Raw genomic sequence first — 21,781 nt, 5'->3', positions numbered from 1 at the left:
TAGAACTGTGTCCCAAAATGTATGTCATACTGGGAAGCATATAAACTATAAGGCCCCATGTTGAAGACAAAATCTGTGCAATTTCATTCAACATTTAAAAATCTTAGAATTAGTGTGGGCTGAACAGAAGTGGCAGTCAGTAGCACTCTAATTGACCAAAATCATTTGAGAACAGTAAAAGAAGTTTAATTATGTTCAGATGCTATGATGATATTTGGCAGTAGAATTACCTTGGATCCATTACATGTAGAGGTTAGGTTATGATAAAATAGACAGATGGAAGACAGGGGCAAAAAAGTCCCAACCCCCCTCAAAAAACCCGATAAAATGCAACTAAATTTTTAGCTCAGACCTTTAATTAATTAGCCTGGAAAAGAAATTGCAGTAGAACAGATTGAAGGACTCAAGAGAAGCCTGGTGACCTCTGAAATAGTTAATCTTTGCAGTTAGATTAGACTTCATTATTATTCAAAGGTTGTTGGAATCCTCTATCCTTGTTTTCATGGGTTGCTCATTTAAGTGCTTTAGGGTCCTTCAACACAGTGACACAACATTCCTTAAATGACAAAAAATCATAGGCAATCACACTGCACACAGGATGTAATTCCTTACAAATCTTTCACTAAGAAGGCCAACCCAATGAAAGTGTACACACATTGATGCTTTTACTTGTTGGGTCATGTGCTTTCTTCCACAACATACAGGGAAAGCAAAAGAAACAGGAAAGCAAAATGTGCCAGAGGAAGAGGAGTGTAAAGGTAGTCATTTCCCCCCAACAATCCTTCCTGATCAAGCACCACAGCCTTCCGGGGGTGGATAGGGGAGAAGAGGAAAACCTTGGGATCTCTGAAACATTCTCTTAAGTCTGAAGGCAGATTTCTAACTGCAACCCAGAAGTAATTCTCATTCACTGACTGTCACGAGGAAATAGAACATGCTCCCTGAGGGGAAAAAAGGTCCCAGGCAAGACAGAAGAGGCTCCTGCTTCCTTGCTAAGCTCCTACCATCTGCACACTATACTTGTTTCACAGTGTAAAGAAACACTTAGCCCTTCTGCCTGGGACAGGAAACATTTTAGATTAAAATTTGCAGAATTTCTTTGTTCCAGAAAATGTGGTATGAGGTTTTGAACCTTTTGATGATGGCATGTAATTGTTTTTCCCACTAATCTGAATCAACTTCAAACAAGAGGTTTCTCAAGAGCAAACACAGTTCTGTTACTGTCTGCCATCACCTCTTCTAAACCTCACAATTTTACTCTAGATAGCTCAGCAAAAAGTCCAGGAACAAATAATGCTTGTGGGAAACACTGGGCAGTCTGATCCCTTGAGATTTATAGTCAGTGTTATACCCTGGAGGTAGTGCTGTACAGTATTGCACACAGCACTTTTCTTGCCAGTGAAGCTGCCTGTGAGATGAGATAAAACTGAGTAACTGGCCACTTTTTGAGTGGTATGGATCTCCCAGGACTTTTTGCAATACTGAAGTTGTTGGCTGTAAAGCCCATGAATGTCCAGGTACAGGAAAGTGTGAAAGAGAAAAGCCAAACCTGCTAGAAGAACATTCATCAGTATTGACACAACATTTGCAAGACATTTAAATAATTTGTTGTGAAGGAAAACCAAGAATCCTACATGAATTAGGCTGTCATGCCAACTCAGGTAATTAGTTGATATTTACCCAGTTTCCAAAATTCCCTAGAAACCCTACTCTAATCTGTTACGTGGTTATTCAAGCTAGAATTTCTAGGAATAAGAGAAGAATGGTTACAAGTGATTATCTCACAGAACCCATTGTGTTAGTCGTCATAAAGGCAGACACGAATCTGAAGCCTCTTCACTGTAGGGACTGTAATCTAGAAAGTAATAAAAAATGCTTACGGAGGAGAAAATGTACACATTCATTAAATATATTCACAATTATAATGTTAAATGAAACAACAATTATTTCCAACTGTTTCCAACTTTGTTCTTGATAATTACACATGATTATAAGCATCTATGTATATTTAAGGAAAATTGTATCCTGCAAAGTGACATTACAATTATATAATTTAATTTGATAATTTAATTACAGAGACACTCAAGGCTCAGAGTGAAATTATACTAAAACCTAGACATACATAGATATGTCTCAGCCTGAAGAGCTTTAAACAGAGACCTGAAGGAGAGCAAATCTACCTTTATTTTTCTGTTTCCTCCTTTTAGATTTTTTAATTAGAGCAGCACATGAGATTTATGAACACTTTAAAAATGCAGTAGAAACAATCTGAAAAGACAGACAAAGCCTGGTTTCTTAATTGATGTAATCTAATAAAAATGAGGCAGAATTATAGCCACTATTCTTAGGAATGCTTTGGGGCAATATTTGTAGCAGAAGGAGAGGTTTATAAATACAGGCTCTTCTATAAACTGCACTGTCCCTAGGTAAACAGGACACAGAGACATCCTGGGTGCCTGTTTGTTCAAGGATTCCCTGAACCTACCAGATTAGATCTTTCAGCAGCAGTAACCTGCCTTACTGGTCAAAGGAGAGCTGTCTTAGTTACGCTTAGTCCTTTATGAGTGCAACAGCTGTCGTCTGGACCAACACTGAGCAAGGAACAACAATTTCCAAAGCTAAACCCCCAGATCTTCAGAGCTTGAGGACAGAGCTAAGGCTTTACAGTTAACAATTGTTATGATTATATGTGCTGATGAATGGATGTGAATTGAGACACAGTGACTCTACAAAAAACATAACTGCCATTTTTATGACTATGTCAACAAAAAGGTTTTCTGAGTGGAATTGCTTTTGCAGAAGAAAGAAGCTCCTACACAACACAAACATGTAGTTTTCCTCATTCACCATCTTGTACTCTTACATCAGATAAACCTTAGGAATAACTTTAAGTGTAGATTAATTGAACCAGGTGGATATTGTAGATGAGAGAGTTTCAGCAATCATTCTGTAAAGCACAGCGTTTCTATCAAGACAGTTTCCAAAAATATTTTCCCAATGACATCCATAGTGCTAGATCAGTAGCCCTGATGAAAGTTCCCATTTTCTTCCACTCCTGAAAGCTTTCTGAATTGCTTGTGTTTGCAACACATCCTGGTGGCTTCATTCCATTGAACAAGTTCTACACTTTTTACTCCAGCATTTGTAGGGTAGCACAAAGAGACCTCACCCAGTGGTCATCCAGCATGGCAGCTTTGTTTAGGTTTCTACATCACTATATAGACAAAAAAAAAAAAAGAAATGCTACTGTAAAAAAAATCTAGTGCTATAAACCAAGGTATAGGACAGGAAATTAAAGAAAAATTTTAAGTTTTAACATTTTTAAAGGCAGAATGTTATTTACTTTTTTTTGTGAAAGAAAATAAGTTGTACTGTTTTTTAGACTTTGTTCTCTCAGATCTCCACACCCGTAACTGGTCAAGGAAACTCTGGAATATCTCTGTTTTGCCTCTTGGTCAAGTGAAAGATAAATATAGAAGATGAGTACCGGTACCCCCAGTTGTCAGTCCAACATTGCGTTTCAGTACTGTAAAAGCTTATCCAACTGCCCTGCCTTTGGGAAAAAAAAAAACAAAAAGGAAAAAATTAAAAAGGGAAAAAGTTCACAAACAAGATTGATTCCTGCATCCTACTGACTTAAACTAAGGCTTATAGCAAGGACTCCATCCACTGTACATTTTAATCCAGGAAATGTACTGTCTCACATTCAACATTTTAATGCTTCTTTATTTGGGAAACACAAAAAGAGGATTAAGCAGACCTCACATCTTCATTCTAAAATTCAGAATGACTTCTAAAAGGGAATTACTTAAGAAAAAAACCAAAATTACAATATTTGGTATGCTGGTACCATGTTATTTTTCCTCCCCCACTGCATATTAGAAGACAAGAAAGAAGAAACCTAAATTACTTCCACAAGATCGTGAATTTGCTTATGTCCACCTGTTCAGATGCCATTGACTGATGCTTTGTGGACAACTGTGACAATCTCTTTAACTTCATGAAAACATACTTTTCTTCCTAGTGACATTGTAAGCAAGAACCCAACAGAGTGATAAAAAATAATCATGGCTTCAGTGTCATTGCATGTCGAAACATTCTGAACCGCGGTCATTGCACTGGGATGATAAATGTCATGACTATTAATAGAAATAGCAGTATTGATTTTGAAGTATTATACATTGAATGAACATCACTGATTCACTAGGCAGACAGAAGATAATGTCACTCATCTGGAGAATTTTGAAATAAAGTTAGAAATAGTACAATGCAGATATATGAGACACAAGAAAAAACAAAACTGATGTAAACTAAATACTGAAAATATGTCCCTTTTAATAAATCCAAACCAACAGTTTAGATCTGAGGTCTACAGCTTGAGGGTCAAAACCTAAATCTCAATCAGCAAACTACCACTGGTCTGTTTCTTGAGATATGGTGCAGAGCTGGAAGATCCAGCTTGGATTTTATGGTGCGTGATAGGATAAGTTTTAAACTAAGGATAGTTTCAGATTAGATATAAGGAAGGCATTTTTTACAGTGACAGTGATGAGGCACTGGCACAGGGTGCCCAGCAAGGTCATAGATACCCATCCCTGGAAACATTGAAGTTCAGGTTGGACAAGGCTCTGAGCAACCTGATCCAGTAGAATATATTGCTGCTCTCTGCAACGGGGTTGGACAGGATGACCTTTGAAAGTCCCTTCCAACTCCAACTATTCTATGATTTTATGATTTGAGTGGCCTTTGACTTTTAATATGTTATTTCCCTCAATTTAAGGTGTCGGCCACGCTGCACCACTCCTGCACTTCGCTGCCTGTGTGAAGTCCGGGTCGGGAAGGTGCCAGCACCCAGTGAGCTCCTGCACTCCACGAGCCCCTCAGTCTGCAGTGATCCCAACTAGAGGCGCCCACGCCTCCCTCCGGCGCGACCTCAGCCCAGCACGCCGGGACACAGCCGGCCGCCCCTCCAGGGCCCTGCGGGATGGCGAGGCGCCCTCCCTAAGGGGCTTCTCGGCATCCCTCCGGTGTCTCCCGGGGCACTGCGTGTCTGGTCAGTCCCACGCGGCGGGGGCGGCCGGCGGGAGGCTCCTCCCCGCGGTGCAGCACAGGAAGGGGTGGCGGTCGGGGCAGCCGCGGAGCTCCCTGCGAGCCGGCGGAGGTGCCGCTGCCGTGTTACTATGCGTGTGTCTTGTGTTACAGCCATGCTGCACATCGGCGGCCAGAGCGAGGGGCGCGGGGAGGAAAAGGCTGTTTACACAGACTGCAAACCGCCCGGGGAATAGTGCGGGAGAGGAAGTGAGCGGGGCCGCTGTCTGCCTGCCCCGGCTTCCTGCTGCTCCCTCGCACGGGCAGGCGCTCGCACACTCACACACACACACACACACACACACACACACACACACACACACACACACACACACACACACACACAGCACACGCACCGGCCCAAGGGAAAAAAAAAAGGGGAAAAAAATCAGGATTTCATTACTAGAGAAACTGAGAGTCTGCAGAAGACTCAGCATGGAGAACCGGGGGATTTTACCCAGCTCCCTCTAAACTACCAGGAGAGAGCGGAGAAGTGCCTCAGCCGCTGGGTAGGTACAGGCGCTGCCGCGCCCGCCCCGCTCCCGCAAAGTTTGGGGGTGCGGGAGGGAAGAGGGGCTGGAGGGGAGCACCGCTCGGTCCGCGGGCACAGCGCGGGGGCAGCCAGCGCGGGGTCGGGGGCAGCGCGGGGAGGGGGCGCGGAGCCCCGCACGGGCCGGGGAGCCCGGAGGTCCTGCCGGGGGTCGGGCCGGCCAGCGCGGCGGTACCGGGACAGGGGGCGGCGGTCGGGGGGGCGGGACGCCGGGGGAGGGCCCGCCGCCTCAGGGCCCCCCGCCCCGGTCAGCGGAGGGTTCCCCGGCGGCGCCGCCGTCCCCCGGGAGCTGCGGGTGCAGGTGAGGGGACGGAGCGTCCCGGGGGGCGCCGGAGAAGGGGCCGGGCTGTGGGGCCGGGCAGGGCCGGGAGGGGGGCCCGGGACCCCGCGCAGCCCCTCGGCGGTGCCGGTCACGTCGTGCCCCTCCCGGCGGGGCTGCCCCGTCCCGGGCAGGGCGCGGGGGCCGCCCGGGGCCGGGCACGGCAGCGCTGCGGGGCCGAGCGGGGCCGGGCAGGGCTTGGGGGCAGGGAAGGGAAGGCTCCTGCAGAAACTGCAGAAGGGGCTTTAAAAAGGAAAAAAAAAAACGTGTCGGGAGAGTTTCTGGCTTGTCTGGAAACAGCAAGACTAATTGCCATGCGCTTCCGGTTTGAAACTGGCAGCAGACAACATCTTGAAAATGAGTCACTGCAGCTCACAAAGAAACTCTGTGGTTTTCTCCCTCTCAGGTTTATGTATTTGCTCCTTTTTACAGTTTCCTTTGTAGTCTTCTGCCTTCTCCCCGGCCCTGCCCCCCGCCTTCCTTGGCCACCCCCTGCCCCGAGACCCCCTTGGCCGACGTGGATAGTTTCCACAACCAACTGGAAAGAAAAAACACAAAAAATGTTTGTAAGGGAAGTTAAAAAAAAAGACAGAGAGAAAGCGAGAGAAAGTGGAGAGTTGTTGTTGGATCTGGCTTTGCTGAATGTTAGAGGGACTCTGATGCTGCAGGGGGAAAAAGTTCCCTGAATTTTCCACTGGCTGCAGGAAGAGAGCCCATTTAGTCATGGCTAAGTAATGTCTGCACACACACCAACTAATCTCATTAGGAGTTTCCGTTCCCTAACACAGGAGGGTTTTGTGAAGCCCTGTCAGCCTTTCTAACGTTGCAGTTGAAAGGGAGACAAGTTACATCTTTATTTACTTAGGGTTGTAGTGCTGAGATAATTTTATACAATGCAGCATCTTTTCGCTCATGAGGACTCCAACTTCAAAAGTCCGTGGTTACATTTCATTTCAAGCAGAAAGTCGTGGTTCATCTCGTATTTTGCTCATACAGACTTTTCAGTTATTTCAGATTAATGTAATTTATCCATAAATATTTCCATAGGGTGAAGCCCATAAATGGGGTACGCAGAAGGCTGTGTTATGATAAACATGTTCTTTGCATCTGTGTCAGCTGTATGTAATTGCAAGATTAAAAGACTTTTGAGCCAAGATACTGAGGTGATGGGCATATTTGAAAAGTATATTCACTCATGTAGCCTTCCTGTATCTGTGCTTTACATATCTAATTTTCAAGTGATTTTGTACGTACCACTTTTAATTTAGTGGTTTGGGTAATTATTTCATGATGATTTATTTTCATAGCAGTCATGAAAGAAGTCTGTGTTCAGAATTAGAAAGATTTTTGCCATGCCCCACCAATCTTTAATTTAAATTAGAAGTACAACTTTTTGCAGAAAAAAAAAAGCCTGGAGCAAACAAAGAAAATGGATTCTTGCTTGCAAGAGGGTTTTAGCTAAAGGAAATGTCAATAAATGTGAATAAAATGGTGTGTAATAGGCAATAACACTTAGCTACTTACTTGAATTATCATGAGATAGCATTAAACTAGCAAATATTATGCAAAAAAGTAGTACTTGCAGTATACCACGTGTTTACCTTTGAAGATTTTCAGTGTTTCCTGTACTTCCTATGTCCACACAGAAAAGTTCTTCATTAACATCACTTTACAGAGGACTTTTATTTGTGGATTAGTGACACAATCTCCAGACACAGATGCCTCTGGATTTTCTAGCCAGGCAGGGAAGAATTTTTAAAATAGTATACAAACCAGAAAATGCCTAATCTGTTTCAATCAAATGCAGTCATCATGACGTAAGAGATTTGTTCCAGTTTTGGAGGTTTATTTCTTTTGTAAAATTCTAATTTTTAGAGAAGGAGATGCATTATTGGGCATAATGTTCAAAAATTTGTTGAGTGTGTTATGGAACAGTTAGTGTGGTGTAAAACACCAGAACTCTTCCTAATGAGTGTTTCCTAGCTCTTTTTATCTCTCTTTGAAATATGGATATTTAATTGTCCACTTATGGCATTAAATATTGCTGGAACTTCAGTGTGCCATCTACAGAATCAGTGTAGATGAAACACACATTCATACACACATGTATGTATATGTAGTCTATCCACACTATATACATTTAATATATTTTTTTTGCTCAACAGAAGTAGAAAGCATCTTGATGTCCTGTAGAAAAACAGATGTAGTAGTGGTGTACGTATTGTGTGTTCTGTAAATTTGAAAGACTGAAAAAGAACTAATCCACAGATGTGTTAAAAAACCAACAGTTCTGTTTGGAATAGAAGGAAAAATCCAACTATCATATAATGCATGATAGTTTCCACTGAAATAATAAAAAAGCTATTAAATGTGTTTTTCCTGTAAGTATGATTTTATTATTTAAGTCTTTTAATTTACAAAATATTAAAGTATGTGAGAAAAAGTGTATATATTGTCTGCTAAGTGTTGAGATACTGTCATCATTGTTTACATCTTGATTTTTCAAATCACCCATGTCAGTTGTTCCTAAAAAGAAAAAACCTACAGGTTTATATCCTTTCTGATATCACTGACCCCACCTGGATGCAACAGTTGAAATAAGCAACACAGTTTCAGGGGAAACTCAGCTACAGCCTTCCTCATACCTGTTTATAGCACTGTGCACATGGACGCTTTTATATGTAGAAAGCAGTTCATTAGCAGTTCTCAGTGCTTACTGATTCACAGTGGTTCTTTGCTCCTGTTACTTAATGTTATTTCATTAAACTTAAATCATGAAAAGAAATCAGGTTTTTCACTCCGAAGACTGAAGTGTTCCTCCTTTGCTCTGTAGAAAGTCCAGTTATGTAAGCTTTGCTTTCTTGTTGTAATGCTCCTCTTGGGATGGAGGCATTCTTTTAACAGAAGTATTTTTAGGGGCAGGTATGATTAATCAAGTGATCACAAATACTGATCAAAAACTGATTCTGAAGGACTTAGCACAGAATGAAAGTCAATTTGCAGGTTCACCAAGGTGCGTGGAACTTGTTGCTTACTCTGAGGCTCTTATGTTTAAAGGTAGGAAGGTAGGTATATATAAAATGGACATGGATGTCCATCACCTGTATAGAAAATGCAAATCTTAGCCTTGCAAGTGCTATCACACAATAACATATTGCTTCAGAAGAAAGAAATAGGTGCCAAAATAAACAGACATTTGGCTTCTAAAGATAAAGGGAGCATGGGATAAGAGTGGGAGCACCTACACATGGTTATTTGTGAAGCATATGTTTATAAAAAAGTTTTAGCTAATGTGTCTTGATGACATCATATAAAATTTGTAAGCTCATGTAGTTACTGTTATCTCTGTGAGTGGTTCTCTGTTGTAGTGCTAAATAATCTAAGACAGTGAAGAACTGATAAACTATCTACTACTTGCCATAAAGGTATGGCAGGTTAGACTAATTTGTGCAATTGAGGCAATTTGTCAGTCCCTGGTTTTCTTCCGGTGGAGGTGGCTCCAATGTGCAGCGTGCCTGGATGCTGCTGCTGGAATCCATTTGGAGCCGTGGCACTGATTATAGGACAGTTCCTGGGCCAGTTTCAGAGTGCTGTTGGTTTTGAGCTGCGTCTATCTTTGGTAACCACACCCAATGGTTCATGCCACAGACTGTCACTGACGGGCCTGTGAAAGTCATGTTGTGCTGTGTATCCCTGGATTGATTCACCGTGGCTTTCTCCTCAGTGTTTCCCACAATAGGGAATCTCAGTCTTGAATCATGAGGCAGAGGTTTACTTCATCTGTGGCTTGTTAAATGAATCAACAAGTACTCTGGAGGCTGTTGGGAGCTCTTGAAAGACCGAATATGTCTGTTCTCATGTTGAAGTATTTTGTTGAATAATGAATGATTAAAGTTTTAGTCATGATTTGGGGGAGAATGTCAAGGTGTAGGCAGAGGAAGTCCAACTCACCGCACCTCAACATACGAGGCTGCATGGAGGGAAACAAAGCAGATGGAGCACAAAGTACCTCTCATCTGTGCACTTCACAAGGAGAAATTCATCTTTGTCCTTAAAACTTTCTTTTACTCATTGTGGTTTTATATGCCAGTAATTATATCAGAATTCAGGTTCTTGAGGGTTTGCTGTTACAGTGGATTTTAATTGAAAAGCTCTTTGAAGGAGACTTGCTGCTTTTCTAAAAGCAAGGACTACAGAAAACACCTGCCATAAGCATTGTTATGAAAACATCATGAAGGCACTACCTGCCAGTTAATAACTGTATAGTCTTTCTGCATTTCTAAGATTGTATGAATACTGTGGCAGTTTTTTGCAGTACCAAAACAGTACCCTGGAGCTGTTGATTTGCTTAATGAGTATAAGTCATGGACAGTGTCTCATATTGTGCTGAACTACTAAATATTTAAGTAAATTTTAAAGTTATATTGCAGTTAAGAGCATCAGAGGCCAAATTTTGCTATGCCTTGGGCAGGTACAACTCAGATGGAAATGATACTTTTTTTACTCTTCTGGAGTTCCCAGCACTGTGATTTGGGCTGCTTAAGTAGCATTGTTGTGATTATCTAGAGCAGTGGGGTTTGTCCTTTTTTATATCTGTGGATCTATCATTATTTCTGAGCAGTTGTGCCAACCATAGTGGTGGTGCTGTGGTGCTTCTGCCTCGCCTTCAGGAGGAAGGTCCATTGACCCCTGTGTGCATGGGCCATGTGTTGAAAACTGCTCAGCCTGTATGATGACACCTATGAACTTCTAAGATAATAGTCAATCAAAGTCAATTTAAAGAAAGGTTTCTGAAGACTATAGCATGGCATCTATATGCATCTGAGCAGTTAGATACAGCTCAGGATCTTCAGAAGAATTTCTGTGGGAAGTTGCAAACTTACTTTGTTTTCATCTTTTAAAGCACAGGCATGTATTTACTCTTGAGTGTGTTGGCACTCCTGTTAATGCACTGACACTGACTACCTGCTGACTGTGACTGAGGCATCGGAGTAGCTCATGCTTGCGCTGTGCAAGGGTCCTCCTCGTCTTCATGGCTTTTGCTCTAAATTTTGCAGTGTCAGGATGTGCTGTGTGAACAATACTTCTAATTCTATGGCTTCCCCCAGATCCATTTCAGAGAGGCATTTCACACATCTGTGTCTCTGCTTGCCAATTTACTACACATTATCTGAAGATTCAGAATATAATTTGGATGATCTTTGCAAATACCAATTTTCTACGTTAATGTATTTTGGCTCCCATGCAAACAACCCTGTCTTAGTTTCTTGAGCTTTAAAGTATAAAATTTTCTTATCATGTGGATCCTAACTTGAAGATCATTTAAAGTACTGTGAGAGGAAAACTTGCATCTTACACATTATCTTTACTTTTAGCTGTGATTAAATTATGTAATGAATCATTTACAATTTTTACGATTCTTACCGATCATTCAAAATAAGTAAAATCTTTCTGGGCACTAACCTTAATCTTAAGTCCCATTAATGCAATTTTACAAGATGGGTCTTTTTCTGAAAATACTAGTGAACAAGCAAAAGTGTTTGTATAAAACATGCTTTCACAGTTGTACAAAAATGAGTAGACTGGGATTATATACTCCATCTATCTAAATGTTTTTAATCAAATGTCCTCCTATAAGTTTCCAATCCTCATTTTGAAACACAGCTGATAATTCATCTGGAAAACAGATTTCCATTCCACATCCATTTGCCTCTAATGTGGTGACAGTCCCTCTTTACTGCATCTCTGTATATTTCTTCTTTTTTGTTATTGTTGTTTTGGGGTTTTGTAGATGAAAATTGATCAGATGTATTTCAGGTAAAGCTGTTTGAAAAGGATGCTAATGACTGTTTTTGTTTTTAAATGTTTATATTGTGGTAGTGTTGAGAGGCCTTTGCTGTATCAAGTCACAATACAGCACAAACAAAAAGTTTGCAGACTGAAGTACCACCATTATCTCTTCCCAGCAATTAGCAGCAGTTCATGAGGAGAAGCAATCTTTAAAAAGCGTTTAGAAAGTAGGAACAAATTCTTATTGCAGCTCAGTTAGTGAAACCTGGAGAATGTTGATTACCTTCAGAGAATTTCTTCCATGCTAGACTAATACAGCTGACATGGGAATGTGTGTTCAGCTTCTTGATACAGACCTATGTGAAGTCTGGTGACTCAGAGCAGACTCAGAGCAACCGGCATGCGTGGTTTCGGTCAGCAAACTGTGAGTGTAGAATAGGGCTGGTATAAAACCCTATACTCCTTCAGTACTGCGGCTTCAGTGCTGAAGCTGTGATGAAACCTCTCCCAAATAGAGCAATATCAAGGATGGATTGATTCCCTGTGAGTAGGGCACAATAGTACTGACTGTGCAGTCTCATCCAAGTTGAGGAGAATCTACATTTTATTTAAACGTGTAATCTTATACAGAATTCAGCATACAAATAAAAATAGTGGCTGTTAGGTATCTGAGCAGCAGAGATACTAACAAAACAGTGTATTGGTGTCACTTCTAAGCATATGTGATCTGAGCATTTTGTATACAGCAAAGTTTGCTGTAATCATTGAAATAGTGTCCTATTTGTCTCTCATCCACAGTTTGCAGCATCCACAGTTTGCAGCAGCCGTGGGAATTAGCTTGAGCACACAGGACACAGACAGTACAGGAGAGTAGCAGCCAGATCTTCTGTTGGCTGAAATCTCACCTATTCTCTAATGCATTGTTGGGTATTCCAGTGTTTATTGAACCATGTTAGGGGAAATGTGTAGGTGTGACCTGCAGGTTCTTGTAGGTGTAGTAGGCAAGCGAATAAGGTCAGAAGGTAAGAATCTTTCAACTGGGTTTTGCTTTAGCTTAGTGCACAATAACCACACATACCAGAACTTCGATTAGCCCTGGGAACGAACTGTCTAGGTAAAATGACTCTGTATGTGTAAGTTACCACCTGCTGAACTGTGTTACTCCTTTTTCTGTATAATGCTATGACTGATTCATCTTACAACGTGACAATATACAGGTAAGCCTGTATGTTATTTAATAGTTTAATGGCTCATTTTGCTAATCCAGCAAATTCTGAAAATTCAGCGTGCATCATAAGGCAAGCTCTGACTGCCGTCTAAGCTGTGATGATCTTGCTGTACTTCAGGTCTCATGACAATTGCTGGCCACCTTGATTTGTCTGAGCAGAACTTAGAGGACTGTTTCCTGTCCTTCTGGAGAGGTTCATTTCTGTTCACAGAATAAAAAAGACCTGCTTGTTTATCTAAGTTTTAGTTTAGGAAAAATCAGTGGCAAGGGGAAGATTAGTTTAAACATCTGAATATGAAATGTATTAAAGCAGCATTTGATACAGCAGATAGTGTTAATACACCATTTAAATTAGAGCCACTAGCATAAATTACAAAGCATTCAGTCTGCTGTCACGAAATTGAAAATTTTAATACTTCAGTTAAAAAAGGAAGTACAGATAAGGAAAAAGCATTTACACTTGGGAGTAATTGCTTGATATTTGAAATAAACTTTTACTGTTCCTGGAGGTTGTAACCTCTACCTTTAGCTCTGGGACCATCAGAAATTTTATACAGAGTGGTCAAGTAATCATGATGTGTGTCCTACTGTTGCTGACAAAAGTATAAGACAAAGTCTTATGGGATAAATAAACATATAGGGCTGACTTTGAAAGCAGGAGTCCCTTGGATTGCAGCGTAGTGTGTTGCCAGTGTGCCACAGATGTGCACCACATGAGCAGACAAAAAGCAGTGTGAGGAGTCTGCATTCATTTAATGTCTGTCCCAAGGTAAGCAGTTGGAGCCATTACGGATTTATGTAGTTTCGTTTACGGCTAGCTTTAGAAATAATTGAGCAGGTTTTGTTTTTAAGCCTTTCACAGGGAAGCAAGTAGCCGTATTCCCTCCTGCTAAGGGCTTTCACTCCAGTGGGATTAAAACTGTTTCTTGAAGGACATCCTTACAGAGAATGGGAAAACACTTGTGTTTCAAAGGCGGTGTCATCACACCTCTGCTTGGCAGGCAACCAGTCCTTTGTTGTATTAATTTGGAGGTTGCAGAACTTTCTTCCTTTGGACATCTGCCTCTGCCTTTCTTTGACTTGGTTAAAAAATGAAAAACTGCAAACATTTTATTACCAAATGTACCTACTGAAAGCATTACTGGACATGTGTGTGAATGCTTTCTTTTCTGCAGTGGAACTTGATGTTATTCCTTAATATTTTGCTAAATCTTGCTGCTGTCTCTTTTGTGTTGCTCTTAACCTCAGGAGTCTGTTTATTTTTTTAATGTGCTGGGCCATAACACTGGGTATTCTTGCTTGAGAAGGAGACCTTGTAAATTTTTACTGTAAATAATCTTTTAAATTAGAATTTAAAGTTAAGAGAAAATTAATATGCAGGAGTGACAGAGTAGGCATACCTCGTGTGACTCTGTTAAGTACATCAGCCAGCAAAGTCCTCTCTGCTTTTTTTGGCACATCCTTAAACCAGTCTGGGTTTGTGTGGCAATATTACTGTAATTTTGCAGTAAATTGGAGCTTGTGTGCTGGGGCACCCCTGTAGCTTTTTCCAGTGTTTCCACTGGGTGGTGCTGCAGGAATTCCTTTTATTTTTATTTTTTTTCACTTGAATCTGCATTTCCCAGAAAGATGCCTCTAAAATATAATAGGAGGAAGTCCTGATTTAGAAAGTTTTTGCAGTTTCAACACAATGGAAGGACTCTGAGGATGCTCTGACAGGAAATGTCCTGGTTGCTGGATGTGGAAAAATTACCAGCATTCTGTATCATGCACATAGTGAGTTCCCTAAAGTGTCCTGGGTATGGATTGCACCACTAGTTTGATTTACTGCTTTTACCAGAGAAAGTTCGGCATCAAATGAAAGCAGGGATATTTACACACTTAGCTGAGAGCTTATTTTTTCAACCCCAGTTAAATTAGCAGGAAGATCTCCTTTGATGAGTATTTGAAAACTTTCTGAGTAAACAAATTGATATTTGTTTTTCTGCCTTTCTGGCAGAATCACTAACTCTTCACCAACCACATCCTATTTATCACCCTTGAAGCATCTCTGTTGAGAAATGAAGTGTTAGGACTGACTCAGCCTTTTGCCCTGTTCTTTCAAAGGGTTATGAGCAAACATTTAGGCAGATTTGGCAATTGTCTTTAACATCTCATGATACAGTCATTGTTATACAGATGAATTTTCAGTGAAAAATGTTATAGCTGACCAATCTTTTAATTATTTTAGGAAAGTTACTTTTCTTTATCAGTACTCTTCTGTAATTAAATGCAAAACACGTGCACTTCAATTTTTTTATAAAAAGTGAAATGTAAAAGAGAAAAATTGTCCTACAGAATTTATAAGCAGTTCAGCTTTTCATACAGACATTCACTCTAGAACTATGTTTAGAATGTATATAGAGAGTGCCTGATTCCATATTTTTCTCTAGGTATACTCTTTGATACTTATTATGGAATGGAATTGTTTTAGTAATTTCCACCATGAGTTTTTAAAAAAACTCACATAACTGTTTATTATTAATATAATTTAAAATGCATTTAGTTAAGGAAAATCTGTTTCTAGTATTGAGAAATGATAGTTAAAAAAATGATGGCAAATCAATCATATTTTGCACATTTTACTGCAGTAGTCCTCTCAAGGGTTAAAATAAACCTGAGACACTTAGAAAAATAAAACCAGAGCTGCTATTGCAAACTGGGACAGATGTAGGAGGCCAGGTTTCCTGTGGCCCGTTTTCCAGTTTCCTGGCTGCAACCTGCAGAAATAAAGGAAGCCAAATGCTAACGTGAATGAGAAACTTAACAATGCCCCATGTCACGCTGGCTTGGAGAAACGTGCGGGACAGAATCAGGATGCAAAAGCAGTACATGGATGTACAAAAATTCCACATACGTTTTCCAGAGTAATTGAAATGGTAAAAAAAAGGTATTTGTTAGTGAGAAATGCTGTGTGCTCACAAAAGCACACGCGTGCCTGTAGGGGAGGTGTGAGTGGAGGTGATGGGGCACATAAGAAGGAGCTGAGTGTTTTGCAGCTGCTTTGGCTACAGGAGTAATCAGCAGTTTCTTCATATGCTAAGGGAAATTAATTTTCCTGCCCTGACTCAGCCTCTTAATCCTTTTCATGTACATGTCTGATCACCATCTCACAGTGACTACCTATAGGGCATATTGCTGGCTAACACCTTTTATGTCTTCCTGATTTAATTGATCTCCAGCAGTTTGTTTTCAGCCTCTGGGCTCCTCAGAGAGTCTGTCTCCCTCAGCTGTCCCTCCTGTGCCCCAAGCCCCACGACCTGGTTTATAGCTTAGACTCCCAGATGTTGTTCCTCTGCAGACCCTCTAAAGCAAAAGGGGCTGGTTTTGATCCTAATGCTTGGGGGGATTACGAGTTTTAGCCTTCAGATTGTTGTGTTGATTGTTCAGGCTCAGCAGTATATCTCTTTATTTGAGAAGGGCTATGGGGGAGCTAACATAGAGTAGGAGAAAGAATCCAATAGGAAACCTGGATTACATGGGAGAACAGAACTGTTACAGCTGTAACAGTTGTGTGGAAGCTAAGGACCTCTGCAGAAGTCTTGAATGCTACAGAGCTGCTTTCCAGCTTTTTGCCTTTTCATCTAGCTTTTCCCATGTAAGAGTCCTACAAAACTTAATGCCTCAAACACTATGCTGCTTATCTCACAGTTCATGCCATAAATCTTCCTGAGCTTTTTATTTATCTAGAATTGTCTCTGAACCTCCTTGTTTTTCACTGCCTGTATTTAAGGTGGCTTGCTTATTTGCTTTACTTTGCACGGCAGGTTAATGACTGTATTTTTGGACCTTAATGCCACTTTACTGACTGATGTTTTTTCACATGGAATTTCATATGTATTGTCTTGGTAAAAAAAATAATGCAGCTCATCAGCACATGTATTCTTGTGTCTTAACTACTTCTAGTGTAACTTGCATAATGTTTGTTCATGTTGGTAGAAGGCAGACTCCATACACTAAAGAGAGAGACAGTGTTTGGCAAGTAGGCCCCTTGCCTAGGTGGGCAATTTGGTTACCTCCTTTACAGGAAAATCTTCTCAGATGGGACACTTTGCTCTGTGGATGTCTCTGTCCTTTTCTATTATGCTCTTCAGGTGGAACTTGGGTGTTGACTCTACTGCAGCTCCAAGTTTAGGCATTTCTGTTACTCCCTCAATTGGGTTGAAATGAATAGGGGCAGTATTATCAGAACAGATACTTGTCTCCTTCTGGGATCAGTCCTGGGAGCAGGTAGTGTCACGCTGATCAGGCACTTGGTAGGCTTTGTATGGGTGGGAGCACACTGGAAAGAATGTAAATTGTTAATGCAGGTGGCGTTAGTGCAGTTACCTGTCACAGCTGCCAGAGAAATGGATTTTCAGAAAACTCAGTCCTGCAGTATTGTTTTGCTGTCTAGCACAGCATTTCCAAATATAATTCCTTCTAGCCATGCCTGTGATTATTCGCACCAGCGGTAGTGGAACCGATTGCAGAGTAAAATTAGGCCAGGGCAAACTAGCAAATTTTGTTACATGGCTTAGAACAAACATCTTTGGCTGCCAAATACAATGAATAAATATTTTGAAAATTGACTCACCTGATTTTGCAGTCTTACAAAGTTAATGGATTAAAAAATCCACTCTTGTCTATATGAATTTTGATTAGGCTTTCCATGACACAGAATATATGTTTCTAACATAGTTGGCTTTCTCATTCTGTACTATTGATGGGTGTCACTATCTAAGTAAGGGGTTTTTTTTTAAACTGTTTTTCTTCTAATCCATGTATTTCAGTGGGTGATTCCATGTATTGTTTATTGCCCAACCTTTAAATCTTGTAGTGAGCACAGAAGTAACAGGAATATATATTATTGTTATTTAATAAGTTGAATGAAATGTGGTCACTGTGGAAAGTCATCACATCCTAACACCCCTTTCTGTCAAACTAAGGCAAGACACTGAATTCCCTTTGACTCAGTAAAAATTCAAAAGAATTAGAAAATACAGAAATTAAATATAATGTTTTCTGAGGGTTTCTGGCTCCTCCCAATCATAATGTATAATAACTTTTAATACAGGTACCAGATTTTTGGTTAAGTGACATGTCTTCTAATACATCTGTCATGTGATTCTTTTGCTTCACCACCCAAATGGGGCACAAGTTAAGGCTTAGTACACTGTGTGTCCACATTGTCCTCCCAAGAGGATAGTTAATACATTGTGGAACCCAAAATGCTGCCCACAGAGAAAGACAGGGTAATACTTTTATTGACCTGATTGGAAATAAAATACTTTACAGAAGTCAAAAAATCCTGTCACTGCAGGATCTTAAATTCTTTCTGTTGCCGCAGGCAGAATGGGCATTTGTCGTGGACAGAATGGGAGCTTCAGGCAAAGTTTATGAGAGAAGCCCTCATTGGGTCACAGGGTGCAGAAAGGACCCCCTTGCTTTCTAAAGTCCTCAGAGAAGAGTCCAGCTGGATCCAGTCTCAGCCCCAGACTTTGTCAACAGTTTATTTCTAAAGGAGTATATAGATATAAATAAACCTTTATACTACTTTGTCCCACAGGATTACGATGGTAAACCAGATATATTAAAAAATATATATATTTTGATACCAATTAGACAGAAAGATCTTAATCAGAATTATTTACCACACAATATAGAAGGTATAACTACTAGTATAGTGCACTATTTTGAAACAATATTGAAATTATTCTATTAAAACAGTTATATTAAAGCTAGCAAAACCAATTATTAAGTACAGATTGGTGATACTCACCCATACCAACAGATGTGGGCAAATCTCTTTTGCTCTGCCTCAAGGAGTGACCTTGAGGAGCATCCCCCCACTCAAGGGACACACGCCCCAAGAAAGGAAGGATATGTTAGGAAACCTTGCTGTTAAAAAGTGGGACTGGGGTCTTCTAGTATAAAGTGATTGACTGTCAGTCAGATGTTTCCAGGCCAGTTGTGACAGCTCAGCAACTTTAGGTAAGTTATCAATAGAATCACTTGTTTGTTCCTTTATCGGGTACTTTGCCGCATCTTCACCCATCTCACTATTAGGATGTTTAACTTTGGGGTTGATGATACAGCTGGTTTCAGCATTATTGAACACCAAAAGCAGCATGAAGCCCCCTTCTCCATCCACCACTGACAGCTTTGCAAATAGAGCATTGTTTGAGTTGTTTTACCCCATTCCAGGCAGAGTGTCCTGCTACAACTGTTCTCCTGCAAATCACATTTTACAGAATGGAAACGAGATGCAAAGATTATACCAGGTTACCGAATTTAAGGAATTTGAGATTTATCTCACCATACAGTTTAGCACAAGGCTTGTGTTAAAGGTGGTTATACAGCTGTGACTATTCAGTGCAACCCAGACCTGAACGCCTCAAGTGTGGTGCTTAGAAGAGAAGGACCACACAATTAATGATCAGCTGAAAATGTAATTAGCATGGTTTGCCTCAGGTAGGAATCATACATGCAGTTGCTATACCAGCAATATGGGAAGCTTTATGCAGGAACTCGGTGGCAGATGGAGGGATGAAGCACAATGCAGCACTGAGCTGTTTTAATCTCATTTCTGTAGGGGCAGACTTGGGTCATACCCAGTAGAAGATTTATGCATATACCAACTAAGCACATCCATGCTGAAATCAGAGGGATACAGGTCCTTTATAAACCCTGTTCAGAGTCACTCACTTGGCAGAGCTGATGGTAAGGCAAGCAGGGTGGTGAGGAGCTGCCTAAACCTAATCCCGCCACAGCCATCTGCCCTGGATCCAGCACCTGAAGTGACCCCAGAGATTACTAGTGCATCAAAACTGGTTAAAGAAGTGAAGCACTTAGAAAAAGGTGGCAGTAACCAGTAACCTTTTATGTATTAACCTGATGGTTGTCACCTGTCCTTACTCACCAGGACAGGTGGTTGGTGGAGAGAGTACTCCTGTAGGATGCTCTCGCCCAGGCTGGTGCTGTTCATGCATTATGGCTATGGCTGAGTCACTGTGAGGCCTATAATCAGTAGATAAAATGGAATCTCAAACTGTTTACATTTTACAAATGATAAGTATCAGTAAACAGGCTCATAATGGAAAGTGTAGTAAAACATTAGTTGTAGTTACACCATAAGTGCTCTTGGGCAGAGGTGAACTGGGTTGAGGAGACTGCAGCAAAATGCTCTTCAGTTTGAGCTCAGTTCCACCTAAACTCTCTGAAGAGCCACAATTGCTGATCACCTGAAAGAAGTGTAATTTAAGGTCAGGATGAGAGAGTTGTGTCTCTGAGGTGTATTATACTGCTTTGGCTATACATATGGTGATAAATTTGTATTGGTGCTTCTGTAATTTTCTTCCATCTTTATTTTGCTCAGCTGAAGTTCTACTGACAGGTGTTTGTAGTGTGGGACACCTGTACACATTTTAATAAAGGTTTGAAGAAAGATATTTATAAATTACTTATGATTTTCCAGTTCTGGTTGTGATTTATTCTTCAGAAATAAATACAAGCTGAAATTTTGCAGGGTATCACTGCATAATATGTAAAACTAGGATTATTTTGAAGGAATATGGTTGTATATAACTACACTTTTTTAGCCAAGTGAATTGCAAAATTTATAAATACTACAAAGCATGTATATATGATGTTTAGCTGTGTATATATGATACTAGATTAATAGGAACACTTTGTGATGTATGAAGCTATAGAAAATAATCTGTTAAAAGTGGTTAATACTTGCTCAGATGGTGTAGTTTAAAGGAACTTTTAAAAACTGTAAAGCGAGTAACTTGCAGGTAATTTAATTCTAGCAGTACATTTTTTTATTGCCTTACACTTTGTGGAAAAATATTTGTATGAAATTGCAATGAATCAAATGCAAACCTTTGAAAGTGCCTGACCGTCCACATAGGCAGTTCTGTTCCAATGGTCCCTAACAGTCCTCGGAGCCTCTGGTGACCCTTGAAGATGCTGCGTAGTTACTGCATCATAGAGCTGGGCGTCAGGGATAGGTGTTTTTGTCCTTGTCAGTCAGACAGGATTCTCAGTTATTTAGAGAACTAAGGATTTTTCAAGAATAGCAAAACCGTCATTAATTCTGCAAACCTTTACTTGGCCAGTGTGCTTAGAAATTATTTGGACCCAAACAGAGCTCCAAATCCTGTTTTTCTGTAAAATATTGACAGCGTTCTCTGGTATCATTAACTTGTTTTAAACTAGTGAAGTTTATGCTGTTTATTTTTCTTTACACTTGTGAACCTTACGCACCGTGATTTCCTTTGTGCTGAGGCAGACCTGCAGAGCCAGCTGTTCCCTTAGCCGCCCGCTGTTTTGTTCCCTGTGGTGGATAGTTGGAAGTCTTGTGCCCTCTTGTGGTCCTCACATCCAGGGAAGAGTCAGGCAACAAGCCTGGCATCCTGTCCCTGTTATCTGTTAGGGCACAAAACAGCAATATATTGGTAAACAAAATGAGCAAGGGCATTAAAAATCATGAGCTTGTCTAGAAAAAGACAGAAATACCCCTTGTTTCATGCAGAGGCTAGGCAATAATTAGCTCCATTAGCACCATAGTCAATTAACCCAGCAATAAATCTGTGCAATGTAAAATGTCCAAGGGAAGAATCAGAAGAGGTCAAGAATAAAATTAATTGATCCAATGTTAAAATGCAAAGGCTGAGAATGTTGAAAGTGGGTGAAAACCTCATTTTGTGCTTCTCTAGGTTAAAAGGTCAATTTTAGCTGCATCTTCATTAAAATGATAAATTGTTGTCAGTGATAGGGCTCC

At 40.6% G+C, this 21,781-nt stretch overlaps 1 protein-coding gene across 1 annotated transcript in view; it reads left to right on the top strand.

The window, feature by feature from the left end:
- The first annotated feature begins 5,120 nt into the window (after window positions 1–5,120).
- The window catches only part of ELK3 (ETS transcription factor ELK3), a 36,776-nt gene continuing 20,115 nt past the window's right edge, over window positions 5,121–21,781 (top strand). Inside the window, exon 1 of the mRNA XM_071552041.1 lies at window positions 5,121–5,597. The gene's annotated coding sequence lies outside the window, so the exon portion shown is untranslated. The remainder of the gene's footprint in view (window positions 5,598–21,781) is intronic.

The sequence above is a fragment of the Pithys albifrons genome, chromosome 3 (assembly GCF_047495875.1).
Source record: "Pithys albifrons albifrons isolate INPA30051 chromosome 3, PitAlb_v1, whole genome shotgun sequence".
In the NCBI taxonomy this organism is placed as follows: domain Eukaryota; kingdom Metazoa; phylum Chordata; class Aves; order Passeriformes; family Thamnophilidae; genus Pithys; species Pithys albifrons.
The sequence above is the reverse complement of the archived record's forward strand: the minus strand, read 5'-3'. Positions and strand labels throughout refer to the sequence as shown.